Genomic DNA, 14,828 nt, shown 5'->3' with positions numbered 1-14,828 from the left:
CTGTTACAATTTGAAGCTATTTTATAGAGACAGAAACTTCTCAAAAGCTATTAAGCCTACATATAACATTTTGTAATAAAAGTAAAAAATATTAATCTATTTTTTTTAGTCAGGTTCCAGGTTAAATTATCTCTGGGGAAATAATAAAAAAAAATAAACCCCAAAAGCTCTCTTTGTGCAAAGCGCTGGATGATGATTAGCTCAAATTTCTACAACACAAACATTTGTTGAAATAAATTACTTTTCCTCACACAAGTTGGAAAGAGTCACAAGTACGAAGCTCTTAGGTAGAGAAAAGAGTATTTATCTGTTGATTCTTCCAAAATGGAGATGCTAATACACAGAGCATGTATCCTGGCAGATAAGAGCAATTACCACTATTTAGGTTGTAAACAATGTAGGAATATTCCAGGGAGCCTGAGGGAGTGGAAAGAAAATGTAACAGTAAGAGCATCTATGCATTTGCTTAGGTGAGGCAGATGTTTTATACTTTTAAATTTTGTTGTTTGTGTTGAACTTCAGGTAGAAGTCTGTGCTGATGAAGACAGTCCTGCTGTTGCAAGTAACCATTTCTATTTCACAGCTCTAAATAGAGGATGCTAATTTTGCTGTACTGGACAATAATTCACTGAAGCCACAGAGTGAGAATAATGATATTTTTAAACACTGGGGAAACATTTGCTACCCGCTTTAAAAACTACTCTGGATCTTATCCATCCAAAAAATATAGTTCTTGCACATTGTTTTGTTCTTTACTGAGGAGAAACCTCTCAGATTTACATGGGAGTTCATTCTAACAAATATCTATCAATCTCCCTGACATATACTGATTTTATGCTAAGATCTAATTGGAAGCTGTAGGTTCTCCTATAGTCTGTGCATTTACTCTGGAAAAACTGCTTGCAACTTTAAATTGGAGACTTGTGGGTTTTTTTCCTAATTTTATATTGAATGCACCATTGAGCAATGTCAGAAATTAGGCCAGCATTTTCTATTATTCAGTTTCTAATTCATGATTGTCTTTATACTGTTAATTCTGGAGGGTGGAGCTAACCATATTTTCCTAAAACTTTCTGTCTTATAGGAAGCATGTGGATCATTCATCTCATAAAAATGCTGGGCACTGCTGATGTTTCTAGTAACGAATGGGAATCCTGCTAGAATGGGAGGAAGACCAGCCAGATGGAGGAAAGCTGATGGTGACACGGGTTTTGCCAGCTCCAGGATTCTCCTTGAATAACATGAGGTTAATGAATATTACGTATATTCTGTCTGTTTCCTATCTTAACTTTTTTGATGTAGAAAGTCACTGGTGTCATCCATAGTCCTGTGAATCATAATGACATGTTAGCAGTATAATCCTGCATATGTTAATGTGGATAGAAATTCGGGGGAAGCTTTTAACTTCTCTAAACATAACTGATGAGTCATAATTCCGGAATTCAAATGATACAGAAAATTTTCTTATGGAAGAATTAAGGTTCAAGCTTTAGATAAAAATCCCCTCCCCAAAAAACAAACCAGCAAAACCAAACAATCCCCCCCACCCACAAAAAAGCCACCTCAAACCAAAAAAAAATCCACCACAAAACAACAAAAATAACAACAACAAGAAGTTAATTTTTTTCTGAAAGATCCTGATTCAATGATGCGTACTGTATATGTATAGGCAAGGTGGTGGTCTGGGCAAACATTCAATATCAAGAAGTTGCACTTTTCTTCCTTTTCAGGTGAAGGCTTGCAACTATTTGAAATGGTAAGACATGGCTTTTAATATTTTTAGAAGACAAGCATCCCAGTTAGTAAAAATGTAACTTGTTTTCTAAAGAATGAAAGCTAAAGCTAAAGAACTTGAATGACTTCTAGACAGACTTTGAAAGCTAAAGAACTTGAATGACTTCTAGACAGAAATGGTGTCACTCATTTCAAATCCTATGTACTTAGATCTACCAGTAACAAAAACCTATGATGTGCTTAAATCTAAACCTGTTTCCCACAGCTTACCAGTCTGTTTTGGGGACCATGAAATAGGTAAGTAAACAGTTACTTTTTTTAAAAAAAATCACCACCAACAAAAAAACCTTATTATGTTCTTAGAATACCTTCTTAGACAAATTTATATAATGTGTATGAAATATTACTTAAAATTTGAAAGTATTGGGTTTTATCTTTATTGTCTTTGTTTTTGGAGGGGAAGGAAAGAAAATAGAGACGTATAGAATAAAATCACTCTGAACAAAAATATTAATTGAATTTATAGAACAGTAGCATAGCAATATTAATTAGGCTCTCCAAGTATTCTTCGCTTGGAAGTTTTGTATTTGTAAATAGGAATTTTATGTATAAACAGTTATACTGGAAATGTCTTTGACACTTTTTGTCTTTAGCATATTAGAGAAGGTACTGCAATATAGCTAGTGAACAGAAGTACTGTAATCTAACACACATAATTCTTCCTTTTTCTGGGGGGGAAGACAGACCAAGAGCATAATAGTCGAAGGAAATGGTGTGAGAATAATTTACTGTTTGAAAGTTGTTCAGTCAGGAATATTCTAGTCTAAAATTTACAAATACAATAAAACATACAATATATGACTAAGAAAAATTCTTTATGCAAATGTATACTACATTAAAATTGTTTGACAGCTAGGTAACATTTTTTTTCCTAGGTATTTTTCCTTTCCTGAAGTGCTACACTGATGCTAACTTGTCTATAGGAGACAAAAAATGAGTTTTTGCAACTGTCTCATTCATCGTGCATTTATAAAAATATGAGTTATAAGAGAAGGATGGAATCCTGATTTATTTCTCTCTGAATTCCTAGGAGATACTTAAGCAATAAATTCTTGCATCAAAGATTACCAGAACCACCTCTAGCCAGGGATTTTAACAGATGTGATTCTAGACACTGTTTTTGTCACTCCCATTGCTGTTTGTCTAAGTTAGCTTTTGAGCATGTGTTAAGAGATTTTTCCTGTGGGATGGATAAATCTGTTTGGCTTGTGATAGAACTTGGGGCTTCACTTAAAGAATTCAGAATACATTTTCTTACAATTTATTTAATCTTAAATTTAGGTGGCAAGTTCTTAGAACTGTTTATAAGGAAAGGATTAAATGATTCTATTGGGTGTTTTTTTGTATGTGTCTATTTGATCTGTGGAATTTTCTGCATGCTTTTTTTTTTTCTTAATTTTATATATATCCTAAAATCCAATTTTACTCTCTATCAGCTTTCTATATCTTTCTGTAGATGTGATGTGTATTCTTTTTTTTTAACCATTTTTTTTTCAAATAACTTCATGAGGAAATTTAAGAGATGCGGGACAGATTAGAGAAGTCCGTCTGGAGAATAGATCTGAAAAAAGAAACAGAAAGCCTTTATACGTCTAAATTTAACCAATGACCAGTAACAACTTCAGACCACAAAATCAGAATCCTCTTCTGAACTGTCGTATTTTCTTTCTCACATAGAATGTCCTACTGTAGAAATTAATGAAAAATATGTAAACTGAATGGAGGTAAGATGGAATTAGATTGACCTCTTTGTAGCTGTAGTATTCTTTTGTGGAGCATCCCACCCTGGAGAAGTCCTTTGTCAACTGAATCTTCTGCTGGTACAGCTTAGTCAAACAGGGAAACAAGAAATGAGTAGGCAAAGTTCAAAAGTAGGCAGAGTTCAAAAAAAAGGCTTAGTAAGACAAAGGATCAATGAAGTTAATATCATTTGTCTTCTGGGACCAGATAACTGATCTTCTAGATAAATGCTTTGATGAACTCTCCAATATCATAATTCACAATTAATTTTATTATTTTAAAGATCCATCTTTGAGATGAGATTTTTTTTTTCTTATAGAAAACAGATTTTGAAATAGCAGTGCTTAAAGTGAATCAGTTTCACTATTTTTCCTTTTTCTGCACTGTCTGAAATATACTTACAACATCCATTGATAGGGCATATGACATTTCACAAAGGCAAAGATCTTGTGTTCAGTTAGCAGATGTTCCAGTGTTCAGAAAGACCTGTTTCTTGCTAGGTCACTAAAATACAAGAATTTTCATAAAGTAGCCTTAGGAATTAGTTTCTACTATTATTATTACTAGCATTATCAAGTGAGAAACTGTCACGATCTCAAGTCTGCATTCAGCATTTACATTTTATAAATATTAAAAAAGTTATTACCAAGGCAGACTAATTTATGCCTTTTTTTTTTTTTTCCTCAGATGTAAGCATTAGCTCCTGACTATGAATTGAACGAAAAGAGAAAGGATAGAAAGTTAAAAATAAAAACAACAATCTCATGTCTTTTGTTTCATTCATGTGTTCAGCTGCTGTGTATTTCATGGCATTTTATGCTTTCTGTAGAGGAGCTGTAAAACCGTATATGAATTCAGACATTGATTGTGTAAATACTTGGTTAAATTACTTAGATTAACCCATCATTTACTAGCTGATTCAATTACATGGAGTGACACTGCTTCTCTTGGAAAGACTTTCTGTGTTTAAGACAGCTTTCAAGGAAGCTGAATACTGTATCCATTTTCTGTGAGTAATAAAAACAAGCCTTTACATAAAAAGGCAGGTGCAGCCAGAAATAATTGAGGAATATTAACAAGAAAAAGTAAATCATGCTTAATATTTTAAAAAGAAAAAGGAAATTAAATTCCAGGAGACGGCCTTCCTGGCGGCTCTGTCTTTGAAAAGGTTAAAGATACCTGAAAGCCCCAATACCTTCAAAGGGAGGCAGGACAAATTCATGGAAGGAAAATTCACTGAGGACTACTGAATTCATAGAAAGCTGCAGATGACCAGGAGCTCTGAACTGATATGATCACAGATCACTGACAGAATTATCACTTACCTGTGTCCAGTGCTGTGCTTAGACAACTCCTTTGCAGTTGAAGACAAAATGATTTGGCTAGCAGGATGGCTAGTATCATTTGGCACAAACTGTAAACGAAGTGTCTGTCAGTAGTTCATAAAATTATATTTGCTTTCTGTGATTCTAGTGTGACTTTATATCATAGGCCTTGATCTTCACCAGGCACTTCTTCCTAATCAATATGATCAGCGCATCCTTTATTCTCTCTAATGAGTCAGACCTTTCACACCTTTAAAATTTAACTGATTTTGACCACATACGCAAATCATACATACCTAGTGTTCGGCAAGCTCTCACTTGTTTCAAAGTGCAGTTATTTTTCATAGAATTATCAAATAGTTTTGGTTGGAGATCTTTACAGGTCATCTACTCCAACCCCATTACAATGAGCAGGGACAACTTCCACCAGATCAGATTCCTCAAAGCCCCATTCAACTTGCAGATGCCACATCCCTGGAAGTGTTCAAGTCCAGACTAGATGGGATTTTGAGCAACCTGGCCTTGTGGAAGGTGTCCCTTCCCATGGCAGGGAAGTTGGAACTAGATGACATTCATGATCCTTTCCAACCCAAACGATTCTATGATTCTATGGTTCTACGGTCCCATGATTCTGTGGTTCTGTGGTTCTATGGTTCTATGATTGATTCTAAGATATTAGACAGTACTGGTCCCAGTACAGCCACCCGAGGGACACCACTTATCATTGATTTCTATCTGGACATTTGAGTTGGTAACTGCTACCTTTTGGATGCAACCATCCAAGAAATGTGTTTTGGACAAATTATTCCCTTGTTATCATCCTCACAGCACCTCATAACACCTTATAGCATGGAAGATCTTGCTAAGAAGTGAACTTAGATACTAAGCTGAGTGACCACAGGTGATGTCTCTTTCTAGTTCATTTAATGTCATGTAGTGATAAAAAATTAATGTCTCTACCTGAAAGCAATGGAGTTAGGTCCATGTTGAGAAGATGGAACAGGCTGTGTGTATTTCAAAATCCTATAGAAGCATGTCCTTACTTATTGTTTAAAAAGTTCTTCCAAGCTCATTTTAGCAAATCATGAAAGGAAATGAGTGGGATGGAAACCATGATCTCCCACTGTTCAGACATAAAAGTAATTTCTTACAGCTCAGTAAACCCGGTGTCCACTGACTTCTGCTCTATACAGTTTATACCCATGAATAATTATGTGAATGCCCTGAGTAGGGGCATTTTTCTGCTGCTGACTAAACAAGGCAGAGGAGATTGTTTTCTTTGACTGTTTCTGCAGATAATGATCATCCCAGTCCAATGTAACAAGTGAATTATGGCATGATAGTACTGCCTGAGGTGTCTGCTGGTCTTGAATGTGATATGCAAACCACTTTGTGATGGTCTGACTGGCACCAAAGATAAGCTTGTGAAAGAGGCCTAGGGGAATTCAGTAACCAGATGAATGAAAAGGAGAAATAAATGAGATATTTTTTGCTGCTTAAAGTAACAATAAATTCAGAGAAGACAGAATGATGTAGGGGGATGTAATATTAATAACACTCTTTTCTTACAGTCAGGATTAAAGTTTTATTTGAAAGGACTTGCCCTATTCTAGAACAAAGTTGTTACCATTCTTGAATACTTGAAAGCAGCACAATTAGAACTGCAAATCTGACATAATTTCATTCTTTGACTATTACCAGGAAAGTAATCATGCCCTCCTTAAATAACTTGTGCAAGCCTGAGCTCCTGCAAGACAAGTAATCATTTACATACTTATTAATTCTGACATTTTTCTAAGGTTTTTTCTCCCCTCTTCCCTAGGTTACCTCTAATAGTGTTAGTGAAATATGTAACAACTATTCAGATATCTGAAGCAAAGATCACTCTTGAAAAGAAAAAAATATTATATTGTACTTCATAAATTCTACTCCATCCCTGTCTTCTCTAGAAGCTGAATTGAAAGTTTCAAAAAGGAAATAAGTGGATCTCATGGCAAATGCAAAACAAAGTTTTATTGAAGTAAACTTAAGAAAATCTTATAGGGCTTAAAACTTATTTTCCATATGCACCTGAGACTTGTAACATGTTTTATTTAAAGAAAAAAAAAAATCACTAAAGTTTAGCAATATAATTCCCTCCTTAAGAACTGCCCCTTACTATTTCTATTACCTTTGTCACAATTTGAGTCTTTTGATGTAACTGAGAGAGGAGACATATAAAGAGGAGACAACATAAACGTGTTCAGCAGTTATTGGATCTTAAGCATTGATGAATACTTGACTCATGCATGATGTTACCTACAGCTATTCAGCAATCTAAACTTTTTTTTTAACTAGCAGCCTAATTCAATTTTACTGCTTATTGGAGATAATAGGCAAATATAGAGGCTGCAGTCTTCTGTAAGAATTTTTAGAATTAGACAAAAACATAAAAGGGTTTACCCATACTTTGACTTGAAAAAAGGACAAGAAAGCAACTAAATTTAATATTTAGGAGTAATTTTGTGGTTGCTAAGTTAAATATATGGATGCCTTACTGACATGGATAGGTTTATTGTATTTTATATCTCAGTAGCTTGTTTCAGACAAGTATTATTTTCTGTTTGAAGCCACTCATGACCATAGATTCCATTTAACCTTATTGTCTCTATGCTAGCAATCGGAGGGAAAAACTGCATACACAAAAGAAAGCAAGCACAGTAATTAAGAAAAGGGACTGGCATGAAGTGATGTGGTCCAAGAAGCTCACTCAAGAATTTCTGCAGATCAAGCAGATGATATGTGCATGGTTCAGTAGGACCCCAGTCTTTATCTATGGTTAACTGTAATATAGGCAGCAGTGACACCAAAATATAGTAATCACTCTGGCAGTACTTATTTGGCATTTTATTTGCTAGTGTACATGTCTGAAGAATTACACATGGAAAAAAGGGAATTCAGCTAACATTATTCCCTTAACATGAAGTGGTAACATACTGTCAGTATGTGTCATTCCTGAAGCAAATTCAGTTCTAATTAGATTTTGTGTTGGAGATAATTAAAGTTCACAGATTATAAGTATGGATAGGAGCATTGTGCAAATCCAATCTGATCTCCTATAAAACATAGGCTATGGATTTTTTCATCAACTCTTGTTCTGTATTAGGGCACATCTGAAGAACGCTCCATTTCAACTAAAATATTTATAACATTGGAGAACCTATCACAGACCGTAATAAAGTAGTCTATTTACATTATTCTCAGTGTTTAAAATTAATTCCTTAGTTCACACATGAATTTTTCTTGCTTCAGTTGTATATCATTAGATGATATAGCATTGCTTTCTATGAAGAAAAAACAATTTTTTAAAGAGTTTAGGTGAATAATGAGGAAAAATACAATTTTATGAGTTCACTTGCAGGTTTATCTATGTGACATCATGATATCATAATTTTTTTCTGCATTTCTTTTACTCAAAACATGAGCTACATATGGAAAGAAATATGATAGGTCTCCTTTCAGATAATATACAGACTCAAAACAAAAATTGTTTTGTAAACTTTTTTTACCTTACAGTTAAGAAGTTTTCAGTTTGCGTTTAGGGTAAGATATCATAAAACAACAAAGCTTTACTAGATCCCATTGTCTTTTTGTAAGCATAGTAAAGTGAGCCTTTATGTCAGAAATGGAAACTACAGCATCCAAAATATTTAAAAAGATTTTCTGCGAAGCATCCATATGCTGCATTTTCCTGAGGTAGTTCCAGATGAAATCCTGATTCCTGCCAATACTGGGTTTTGTGAAAGTTTGAATCAGAGCATAATGTTGTGGCTCTGAGAATAACATTTATCTATTTTGTAACTAGCTTAGTTTTTACTAAAGGTTCCAAGAGATGCAATATCTCTCAAGACTACCTTATTTTTAATTTACCTTGCTGAACAGATCCAGTAGTATTAATGGGGTTATATTTATGCACAGATAATTTGATTTAACTTTAATACTGCTTAACAGATCAAGTTTAACACTGTTGTAGTTTCTTAAAGTCATTAAGTTTATACCGCTTTTATTTGAATTATTAAGTATTTAATGATCGTTAACAAAAAAAAAAGAAAAATGAAAATGTAAGAAAAGGTTCAGGTTTGAGGCTAAAAGTCACACAATTTTAATATTAATTATCATTAATGAATCACTACTTCAGTTAATAATAAAAGCTCAAAAATTTTCACAATATGTGTAACACATTTTAAAAAGATAGTTCTGTACTAGTAAGATCTCAGAATATCAGGTGTTAACTCACATTCTTCACAGACATAAACACAATATTTTTTTGTATACCAGAACAATGAAGTCAATTAGAATTTTGGCAGCAATTTTAATAAATGTAAGAGAATGGTCTTTATCTGTCACTTCATGACTCACCTCAAAAGATACCAGCACTGTACTATAAACTTAAAACTATTATTACTGAAGAAGAGAAACTACATGAGCACACACTACCCAAGAATTATACACTGCTACATATTACCAAAGACAGTAAAAGCAGCACAATCATTTCCAAATTGGATGAACAGAGAAAGTCCCTGTTGATTTGATATTTTGTCGTAACTCACAAATGAGTGACTGGAGTCTATGAGCAAGACATACTAGCCAAGCAGCATAGAGGTTTCTCAACACAACCAAAAACACCAGTTTGCCTAACCCACTATCACTTCTCCAGCAGTAGTATGTCTCAGTGGTTCAGAGGATGGTGGGGGCAACCAGTAGGCCCTGATGCATGGAATTAATTACCAACAGAATAAATCAGATTAAACAGTGAATAAGTTTCTTTCTCAGCCATCTGCTGCTTTCATTCCTAAACAGCAAATGTATTCACAAATTAAATACTTAGCAGAAAAACAGCCTGTAGTCGCAGCAGTGAATATTACTGGTACACTCATGTAATTGCTGCAGGACAGGATGTGTCATGCACTGGTTTATATCTTGCTTTATTTATGGCTTTCATTTTTACTTAAAAAGCAGTAAACAAGGAAAAGAGTGAACTGTAATTTTTCAAATATCAGATCTTTAACTTAAAAAACATATAGCAACAAAACATTCCAGTTGCTTCACATATTGTGAGACTAACAACACACATGCTCAGGACTGATGTTCAAAGCTGAAGGGCACCAGATAACAACATAATGAAAATCTGTATGACAAACACTGTATCCCATTTCATAGTAATCACAGAAAATATTTTATTTCAGTGATTTTTTTCCCTATAATTTTTGCAGCACTGTAGAAGTTACAGAACCTTGAAGACAGTGAATTTGAAATGAATGTGGATTTAAAATCTGAGCAGCCGATCAGTACCTAAAAGTCATTTCCTGTTATACATAGGCCTTTCTTACTATTTGGTAACTAAAGAACTTTTTGCTAGCACAGTTTTGGCTTCTTTTGGGTTTGGACCATCTTCTACTACACAGGGGCAAGGTTCTGTTCAGATCTTGTTCTATTCTGAAACTTTCCAACTATTCTTAAATCTATTCTCCTGGTTTCTATGGAAACTTTATGAAATCAAACAAATTTGCTGCAAGTCACTCTTCAAAGCACAATTAGAAGCAAAGTAAAAAAGCTTCAAATTTGGTTATTCGTGGCAAAAAAAAAAATTAATTGATTTGAAGCTGAATATGATTCAAAAAACCCCAGTGAATATTATAGATCATTCTTTCAGATCACTGATTTAAAAAAGATTATATAACTCTCCTACCTACCAATTACTCTTCCCCCTCTTGTATCTGAAATTTGAAAATGAAAATACCTAATTCTCACTATGACATCAGATTCTTCATCAAATTTTCTTTAAAAGAATCACTCAAAATTTACTTTCTCTGCCACATTTCATGAATAACAATACATTTATCGGTGTACCAGCAGCACCTAAATATGGAGTAAAAGTACTGACAATAACATAGCTCTACATCCATAGCCTTATGTCAGAATTTTCTCAGTTCTAAGAGACATCTAAGAAAATGTTTCTACATCTGCAGATTTCTACAAGTGGCCCCTGAATTCTCCATCATAAGCATGGGAAACACTTTGGATAAAATGTAAAGAAGCTTCTTTTCTTCCATTGTCTTCTCCAATAGAAAGATTACATTATCATATCCTATTTATTTTTCAGACTGGCTCACATCTTCATTCCATGACTGTGCTTTATCACATTTTCATTACATTCATTATTTTTTTCCTTCATCATTTAAACCAAATAAAATATTACACTAATAATCTTGGTGTGATGTTTATTCTATTGTGAAGAAATATTAACACAATTTAGCTCCTTGCCAAATATTAAAATTCACTTTTTAAGTAAGAACAATTAAAGGAAAAGTTTGCATTTCCAGCTTCATTGCCCAAATTTTAGTTTTGATGCAGTGGATGTCTGGATCTAATGGAGTAAGGAAAACAAGATGACATCAAAAGGCATAATATCAAAATACTATAATTCTAATGGCTGTAGCCAAGAATATGTATTAAATAACGAGGGGTTCAACACTGATTTTTTTTTTTTTTTAATTCTACAGCAGCAAAGTAATCATCTCCTGAATAATTTTTGTCACTGTAATGAAAACTGTCTCACCACTAATTACTTTATAAAGCTCTTGCAAAGATCTGAGCTAATAGGAAGATACATAAACTAAAGAAAATCTTAAGAAATGGGGAAAAAAGTAAGTAAACGATTGTGGAGACTTTTTTTTCCTGTTGTAGAAGTATGCATAAATAAGGTGCACAATTTCTATATAGGCCATGCTAACAGATATGTGAGCATATATTGTCTCTGTTGCTTGTAAAGGTTTGCTATAGTATGAGGGAGAGTTTACAGCCATCAAAGTGGAACATTCCACTTAGGTTTTTATCAATATGCTTCAGCATCACAATTTTTCCACTGAGCCTGATTATTTTAGGAAATTGGGCAAAGGCATAAAAGTTTATTAATTTTTTATGGGGACAATAAAGCTAACATTGAAGAACATGAGTTTGGGACACCATTGCTCCTCCATTGCTCCTCCTCACTGATTCCTGATATTTAACATAGTGTTTGGCTTAAAGGAATTTAACAGCATTGCAGAAGAAAACCAGTGTGAGTTTGAAAATTATCAACTATGGATAACCAAGTATTTGGAATCAGTAAAAAGGCTTGTTTAGAAATGTCATTTCCAGACATTCCATTGATGCTACTGTTATTTTCATTCCCATGAGCTTTCACGGATATGAAAATCCATTGAAAATATATGAAAATAGCTTTCATGGCCTCATCTGTTAGCTTAGTTTTGCTTTCTTAATGGTGAAATTTCTTTTGCAAATATTAACCACATGTATGTGTGTTAAAATAAGTATAAATTAGCTTGTGAGTTCAGTGGGAGTAAGATGGGGCCCTACCAGAAAAAAAAGATTTTGATTCAAGAGCAAAGTACATACTGTGCTTTTCAAGTAGCAGCTGTTTTTTCCAGTGTATCAGACAGTGAATGTATATTTGCTTGCAATGACAGGTCAGAGCCAAGAATTTTGAGTGGAGAGTTTTATTACGAAGGTAGCTACTGAAGTGAGATTCCTCTTGACAAAGCCTCAGTCATTCTGGGCCAACTTTTAAAATTTAGGTGGGTGGCTGTTTGACATTTTAGAGTAAATCAAGCTCTGTAAGAAACAATGAAACCTAGTTGCACTGAGAAAAATGGCACTGGGATAAGACAGCAGAGGTCACATTACAAAGTTAGTGATTTATGCATTACTTTCAAAGAGTGTTTTAGCCTCTTAGAGCTCATGATGGAGCAGGTTTGCTGGTAGGACTTGTGAACCTGTGGGGTATCCAGGCTGGAGCAGTCTGTTCCTCAAGGACTACACCCCACAGAAGGGACACATGCTGGAGGAGAGAAAGTACATGAGGAGGAAGGAGCAGTAGAGACAACATGTGATGAACTGACCGCAACCCATACTCCCTACCCTCCTGTGCCACTGCATAGAGAAAATTGGGAGTAAAGTTAAGCCCAGGAACAAGGGAGGGGTTTAGGGAAGATGTTTTAAGATTTATGTTTTATTTCTCATTATACTACCCTGATTTGATTGGTAATAAATTAAATTAATTTCCCCAAGTTGAGTCTGCTTTGCCCATAATGGTAGTGGTTGAGAGATCTCTTCCTGTCTCTGTGTTAACCCAGGAGCCTTTCATTGTATGTTCTCCCCTCTGTCCAGCTGAGGAGAGGAGTGATAGAGTGGATTTGGTGAGCACTTGGTATCCAGGCGGGGTCAACCTGGCACACAGATCAAGTGCAGAAGAGGCTGGAAGAAAAAAGTATAAACACAAGGGAAGCTGCATATTACTTCATCCTGCTAATCTGAGTCAATGAACAAGATCAAAAATGTGTAATTTCATTATGCTACTGAGTAGATATAGTTATTTTATAGCCATTTCTTTAGAACATTTGTTTCTGAGAAACATAAAAAATTAATTTAGTTATTACCCTAAATATATATTGAGACATTTATAAATATTCTCACTCTGTATTGATATATGCATAAGAAACCCATCTTCTGTCCCCTTTTAGTTATAGTTCTACCACTTCTGTAGCATAAATCTGTAGTGAATATATTTTCAAAAACCACAATTCAGTTTTATTTACTGCTGATTACTTGAGGAATAGTTATGGGTAAAATAGTTTGTAACACCTGATTTGCTTTCTATTAAGAAATCATTATGTTTGAACTTGTTAATTCCCCCAGATAAAGCTGCTCAGAGTAACGACTGAAAAAACATTCTGTTCTTCAACAAACCTACATATATACGTGCCTGTCAAAGTAGTTCTTTTTTCAAATATTAGTGTACTGTTCCCAGTGTACTTAGCAATTGTTATTTCACTCACCTACACCTCTAAAGAACTAGAAATATCTATATTGTTCACACTGTAACTGCCATCTAATTAATGAAGAGATTCACATTATTATTTGAGCATTACAGAAACATAAAATCTATACTCAAAATGTTTAGATAAAAGAGAATTAAAAAATGCAGGCAGACATACTAATTTTTCTTTCCATGTACCTTTACATTCTCTGTTGAGCCATGGCACATGGATTTACTCCAGTAATCTAACCCCTTAGATTTGATGGCTTATATTTTAACAGTTGTGTTTGTTCTTTTTACTTTTAAAAAATGATTTTATATACTTACATGTTTTCAAATAAATTAATTAAATATACTGTAACAAGAAAATGCAGAAAAGAGAAAATATGAGCTAATTCACAAAATTGCATAGGAGACCTGGGGAAGAAGTGTTATTCAAATAAACAAGTGGTAAATTTACTATATACACAAGTAACAAAGGACACAGTCAGAAAGGAGGTAGCCTACAGTAAGGTGCTAACTTTGTTCATTGCAGACAAAAAAAATCTATTCCATGTTCCTTTCTGAGTGACTTGGAGCCAAAAGAGAGAAAAAATAGGCATAGCTCTTGGTGAAGTGAACTCTCAGTGGAGGTTGTAAGCAAAATAAACTTCATTCCACTTGAAAGACCAATGCAACATATGTTTTCCATGAGTTCTTTTTACCTTACTGAAACACAATTGTGAAAAGACCATGGAAAATTATGCTTTTACAGACTAAATGTTAACTCAGAAGCTATGCATTAACAAAGTCTACAGGAGATCCTTGTTACAAACAAGTAGGAGAAAAAACAGACACAGCTAAATACTTCCTCAGAATCTCAAATCTGCTATCAACGAAAGTCTTTCAGGATTATCACTGGAAAAGTATTCTCACTGATTAAAAAAAAAGTACTCCTCAGAGTTCAGTAATGCGCTAGTTTTAGCAGCCACGTCATATTTTTCTAAAGACTTATCAAATGCTTGCTATTAAGCTATATAACACTTCAGAACTGAATCAACAGCAGTGTTGTAACACGCAGGCAGGCCTTTATTTTCAAGTTCCTTTTTAAATATCTCTCTGTGATCACCTTA

Source organism: Pezoporus wallicus, unplaced genomic scaffold (genome assembly GCF_028554395.1).
Source record: "Pezoporus wallicus isolate ANWC-B61680 ecotype Strahan unplaced genomic scaffold, APGP_CSIRO_Pwel_v1 contig_5069, whole genome shotgun sequence".
NCBI classification, from domain to species: Eukaryota; Metazoa; Chordata; class Aves; order Psittaciformes; family Psittacidae; genus Pezoporus; species Pezoporus wallicus.
Note: the sequence above shows the minus strand (reverse complement) of the source record.